This window comes from Marmota monax, unplaced genomic scaffold, assembly GCF_021218885.2.
Source record: "Marmota monax isolate L192 unplaced genomic scaffold, Marmota_monax_Labrador192_F-V1.1 WCK01_AAM20220418_F8-fsc00022, whole genome shotgun sequence".
Classification (NCBI taxonomy): Eukaryota; Metazoa; Chordata; class Mammalia; order Rodentia; family Sciuridae; genus Marmota; species Marmota monax.
The window spans coordinates 7803767-7809632 of NW_026695215.1; the positions used below are offsets into that span (position 1 = coordinate 7803767).

At 44.0% G+C, this 5866-nt stretch overlaps 1 long non-coding RNA gene across 1 annotated transcript; it reads right to left on the reverse strand.

Annotated features, from left to right (window-relative positions):
- Positions 1-314: 314 nt before the first annotated feature.
- On the reverse strand, positions 315-1925 carry LOC124084522 (uncharacterized). The gene is made up of 3 exons (XR_006849124.2): positions 1682-1925; positions 936-1063; positions 315-424 (listed from the first exon to the last, which is right to left on the reverse strand). It is a non-coding gene; the product is annotated as an uncharacterized LOC124084522 (long non-coding RNA).
- Between the last annotated feature and the right edge of the window lie 3941 nt (positions 1926-5866).

Genomic DNA, 5866 nt, shown 5'->3' on the forward strand with positions numbered 1-5866 from the left:
GAGGGAGTTCTGTAAAAAGGAGAATCCATTGCAACCCAGAGCTTCTGGGGCCAGCTGCAGGTGCGAAAGACTGAAAGAGCTAGGTTGAAAGGGCTGCCATGTTGGAGCACCTGACAGAGCTGAGCGGGAAGCCCCTGTATGTCATGAAGGACCCCTTGACTCCAGGCTGCTCAGAGCAGAGGATTTTACCATGAACCAACAGGTCCTCAACAGCGACACCGTGTGGCCTAGAGAAGTAAAGACAGCTCTGGACCAGTCATAAATTCTAAAATAAATGTTAAAAATCAATTTTATTTCTGAAAATTTGCAACTACATAATATCATCTTTTGCAGGCTTGTGGGAGGTCCAGAGAACTGCTCCCGGCCACTGACCCTGAGTTTGGCTTCATTTCCTCCTTCACTGCCTGGGATGCCAACCTGTTTTCTGAAAAGAAGAAAAGGAAGAGGGAGGACCCACATTTTGAATTTCAAACAGGACTACTCTATGGCCCTAACATTTTTCTCTAAATTCCAGCTCAAATGTCTACAATTTTTTTATGGAACTGTTTAATTATTTTAGGATCTCCTGGGAAAGTTTGGCCTGCCACTCACTGGGGAGGTCTAGTTGTTGAAATGTTTTATTCCTAGGTGATCACCACAGAATCAGTTTCTGGAAGCATTTATTAATACATCAGAGTAACACCGTGTAAATTAGTAGCTCTTTTGGCTTAGAGTGAGCTCCACTGATGTCAGGCATTTTTCTGGGTATGGAAGGTACTGTGTAGACAGCAGAGCCAGCTTCTCTACTCAGGAGGCTCCTTGAACAGATAGAAAACCACAGGGTGTTTTTAAGAGCAGAGAGGAGGAAGACTTGAGCCAATGTCTGTTGCCACCCTTGAGTCTGAGAGGCATAAAAGCACGGATACCAACAACCAAACATGAAATCAGCAACTCACTGAGAAGGCAGTTTGCTCAGGAATTTGGTGTCAGGTGTTAGAGTCAAGGCCACTTGGTTTTGAATCCCAGTTCCGTCACGTATCTGTGTGTGATCTTGGGCATCCCTCTGGTATCTTGGCTTCCTTACCTGCGAGTTGGAAAGAATATCTATCCTAAGGGAGGTTTAAGTTAGAAAACGCTGGCAAAGTACAGTGCTGGGAAGAAATCTTTGTAAGTTGAATTTTATTGTAACAATCATAATGAGCCCCAAATTTGTAGATCAATCTGACCTCGAATGCATTTTTGTTATGTTTCAAATCAGGAGTTGGCCCCTTTAATAAAAGGCTGTGGGCTTCGAACAGATGAGATTTGTGGTACTTCTCTAATTCTCTGGATCTTAACCCTGGCTGCCTGTTTGACTCAGCTGCCTAGTTTTAAAATGATGAATCCAGGGACTGAGGGGTAGCTCAGAGCTAGAGTGCTTGCCTAGCCAGTGCCAGGCCCTGGAGTGTACCTCAAGCATCAGGATTTTCAATCAGGAACTAGTGTGCAGCCGGGGTTGGGACTCGCCGACTATGGAGGGTGGGCAGAAATGTGCTTGACCACAGGTGATTGAAGAAGTCGCTGATAAAGACTTCCCCTCTTACACCTACATGAGCTAGAAGTTTCTTAGAAACTACCACTGAGAGAAGGGCATCACCTCCACCAATCAGTGCTAAAAATCATACTTCCAGCCCCCCGAGATACCCCTAGTCCCTTTCAGTACCAGTCCTGTTCCTTGGCCAGCAGCTGTGAGGTCCCTGGAGAGCTGGAGTGAGAGTAGACTGCAGAGGCCGCTGTGCCCTCATCCACCAAGAAGCTGTGGGCATTGGCGGCCCCTTCCATCTGGGCTTTGTTGCATGTGTCCTTGGAGATGAGAAGGACCTTCCTCTGTATCTGCAGGGTTGTTCCTTCAGTGAGGTTGTGTTGGCAAAGCACTTTGTAAACCATAACCTACCGACGGAACCAAATGCCCAGTGGAGAAGAGACATGATGCTTTTGAATCTGTAGAAACTGCTGTTCTGTGAATTACAGTTTCTGCTGACTGCTGTTAGTTTTTCCACCACCTTATTGCAAAACCACGATGACTCAGATATATAAACCCTATCACATTCTTAAAACAACTTGGAATACAAGTTATCACAAAAACAGTACTGCAGTACCCTATTATCTGTCCTAATCAATGACTCTCATGACAAGCCCTAGGAAAGTACCCATCTAGGGCTGGGTCTACGGGGCACAATGACTCCTCAGTTGTGGAAAAACAAGTGCTGTAATGAGTTTTTATAAATTAAATAATTTATTTGTTCTAATTTGTTAGACATGACAGCAGATGCATTTTGATTCATAGGACACAAATGGGGCACAATGTTTCATGTCTCCGGCTGTACACAAAGTAGAGTCACACCATTCATGTCTTCATACATGTACCTAAGGAATGATGTCCATCTCATTCCACCCTCTTCCCATCCCCCTGCCCCCTCCCTTCCCCTCCCTCCCCTTTGCCCTGTTGTAATGAGTTTTTGTTAAATAAATAAAAAGCACAAGGGTCCATGCAATTTTATTGAGAAAGAGGAAAGTTGCCAGGATTTAAATTAAGAGTTCTGGTTAGTGATGTAAAGGGAGTGGTCACTATTTTAAGCAGAAGTATGCCCTTCTGCATCATGGTGACTTTAGGGAATGCTTTCCTGCTCTGATCTGGACTGGTGTGATGTCATTGAGTGAGATATAGAGTTGTGCACTGTGAACATGGTGGGGAAACTAGGAGAGAGACTTTCGACATGAGGCCAGGAGGCCACTCAGGGAGAAGGACTTACACATGATTCCAGCTGCTTCCTGGGAGGGTGAACTTTGGTGACCCTGTGACTGCTGCCGCTGGAACAGACACTCTGCCCAGAGACTCGAGATGCACGCAAGAGGTCATCAGACTCATGTTTATGGGTGTTTTTTTACTAATATACATTCTCTTCTCTGCCTTCTCACGGTCACATAACTCCTGGCAGATTGCAATGTTCCTTCTCCATTCAACACACATTTCTCACAAGGAAGCTTTGCTGCTCTGTGCAGCTAACCTAACATGCACCCGCATCTTCTGCATTCTTGGGGACCCTGATTCAGAGCTATCTGAACCTGTTTCCAGCACTGCAATTCCCAAGAGCTCAAATAGAGTCCTTTTGCTGTGAGTTTCTGAGTTTGAACTGAATGATGGGTAGAATGTTGTGCTGGGAACAGCTCAGGGCACCTGTGGAGCACGCAGTGGGGTACCATGAACAGGCAGGCAGGCTGATCTCTTCATCTCCCATGGCAGAAGAAGGCTTGGAAAGTGCCAGTGCATTCCATGAAAGGTGTGTTGAGAGGCATCCCCACGCCCATACCCCACCCAGAATCGCATGACCAAGTGTGGGTCCCAGCTAACTCAACCAGGCCTGTGACTTCAGCCAATCAATTTAATCTCACTGTGCTTCAGTTTCCCTTCCCATCAAATGGGGTAATAATAGTACCTACTTCACGAAGTTCATGTGAGGCCTAAATGAGTTCATATCAGTAGGATGCTTAAGACAGAAGCTGGAACATAGTAATACCATGTCTAACTCAGCACTCATTATGTCACCTGTAATTTACTCCAAGATGCATGAGAAAGGCCAGACTAGGGGAGGGCAAGTTAACTTTCACATACGTCTTAGTGGTGAGACCTTAAACTGAAATACCGAATTTGAGAGTGCATACTCCAGGCGGCTGAGAACAGAACTTCAAATATTGTCATGTGTGCAGGAAGGGCCCAGGAAGTAAACTGATTGGTTTATTAAGAAGAAAAAAAAATGGTGACAACAGAAAAAACAACTTATAAAATAATATAGCTGCATAGTGTCCTTTACCTGAAAATACATTCATTCATTGAACAAATGTTAGGAACCTGTTACATAGCAAGCCTGGCCAGAGACTCTGGATTCACTTCTTTCTGAAGTAGATGTGAAGCACCCTTGCAGGCTCCAAAATGAGAATTGAAGAACGGATGCTCCCCAAAGAGCAACAAAGACAGGTTAGGACATGCTCTGCTATCTGGGCAGCTGAAAGGAACTGGTGAGGGGTGGGGGCATGAACAGTGGTGGGACAATTCTCCATCAGGCTCCTGACCTGGACCTGGTGACCCTTGTAGATGTCTCCCTTTGGAGACAACTTTCCCCCCACTAGATTCTTTCCTATCTTACAATAGTTTGAAGAGTGTCCCCCAAATTGACATCTAACTAGAACCTCTGAATGTGAGCTTACTTACTAAACAGGTCCTCCCAGATATGCATAGCTAAGATGATTAGTTTGATGGATGAGAGTGGGCCCTATTATGGGTTGGATCCAGAATGTCTCCCAGAGACTCCTGTGTTGAAGGATTGGTCCCCAACCCAGCAATGTCCAGAGGTGGAGCCATGGGAAAACGGCTGGATCATGAGGGAGGGCTCTGACCTCATCAGTGGATTAATCCATTGATGGACTAAGAATCTGATGGCATTTTGGGGAAGAGGTAGAAACTACAAAGAGGTGGAGCCTCGTTGGAGGAAGGCCTCTGGGGCAGTGCCTTGAAGAGTGTGTCTTGTCCCCAGCCCCTTCCTCTCGCTCTCCATCTCTCTCCATCCCTCTCTCCTTTCTGGTGGCCAAGAGCTGAGCAGCATCCCTTCTCCAATGTCCTTCCGCCATGATCTTATGCCTCACCTCAGGTTCAAGGCAATAGAGCCAGCTGGCCATGGACTGGTACCTGTAAAACTGAGTCAAAATAAATCTTTTCTCCAAAGTTGATTTTCCCAAGGTATTTTGTCACAGTGACAAAAAGCTGCCAAACACAGGCCCTAAATTCAATGAATGCTGTACTTATAAGAAGACCATGTGAATATGCAAATCGACAAATGTTCTACCATCACAGAAACAAAATCAAGGATAAAAATCACATGATCATCTCAACCGATGCAGAAAAAGCCTTTGATAAAACTCACAGGCCTTCATGGGAAAAAAAAAAAACCAGAATAAATGAGGCATTGAAGGATTGTATCTCAACATAACAAAGGCTCTATACCAGAAACCTATAACCAATATCATACTAAATGAGGGGGAAACTGATAACAATTTCTATAAAGACAATGGTGTCCCCTCTCACCACTCTTATTCAGTGTAATACTGAGAACTTTAGCCAGAACTAACAGATAAGGGACGGAAATTAAAAAAGGATATGACTAGGCAAGAAGGAAGCCTAATTATCTCTGTTTGCAGACGCCATGATTCTGTGCCTAGAAATCCCTAAAAATTCCACCAAAAATCTTTAAGAATTGATAAGCAAACTTAGAAAAGTAGCAGGAAACAAAATTAACATACAAAAATTGGTAGCTTTCCTAAACACCAATAATTAAGTCAGAGAAAGAGAAATTGGAAAAGCCATCCCATTCCCAGTAGCCTCAAAAGAAAATTGGATACCTCAGAATAAACCTAACCAATGAAGTGGAAGACTTATACAATGAAAATTTTAATATCCTGGAGGGAGAAACTGAAGAAGACACTGTAAGATGGAAAAGCTTTCTCTGTTCCTGGATTGGGAGAGTTAACATAGTTAAGATGGCCATGCTGCTGACAGTGACCTACAGATTCAATGCAGTCCCCATCAAAATACCAATGACATTCTTTACAGAACTAAAAAACAATTCCACAATTCATATGGAAGCACAAAAGACCCTGAAGAGCCAAAGCAATCCTGAACAAAAAGAATAATGCAGGAGGCATCAAAATACTTGACTTCAAAATATCCTATAGAGCCACTGTAACAACATACCATGGTATTGGCATAAAATAGAATGAAGAACAATAGAATAGAATAGGAGACCCAAGAATAAACCCATTAATTGAAAGCCACTGGATTCTCAACAAAGGAACC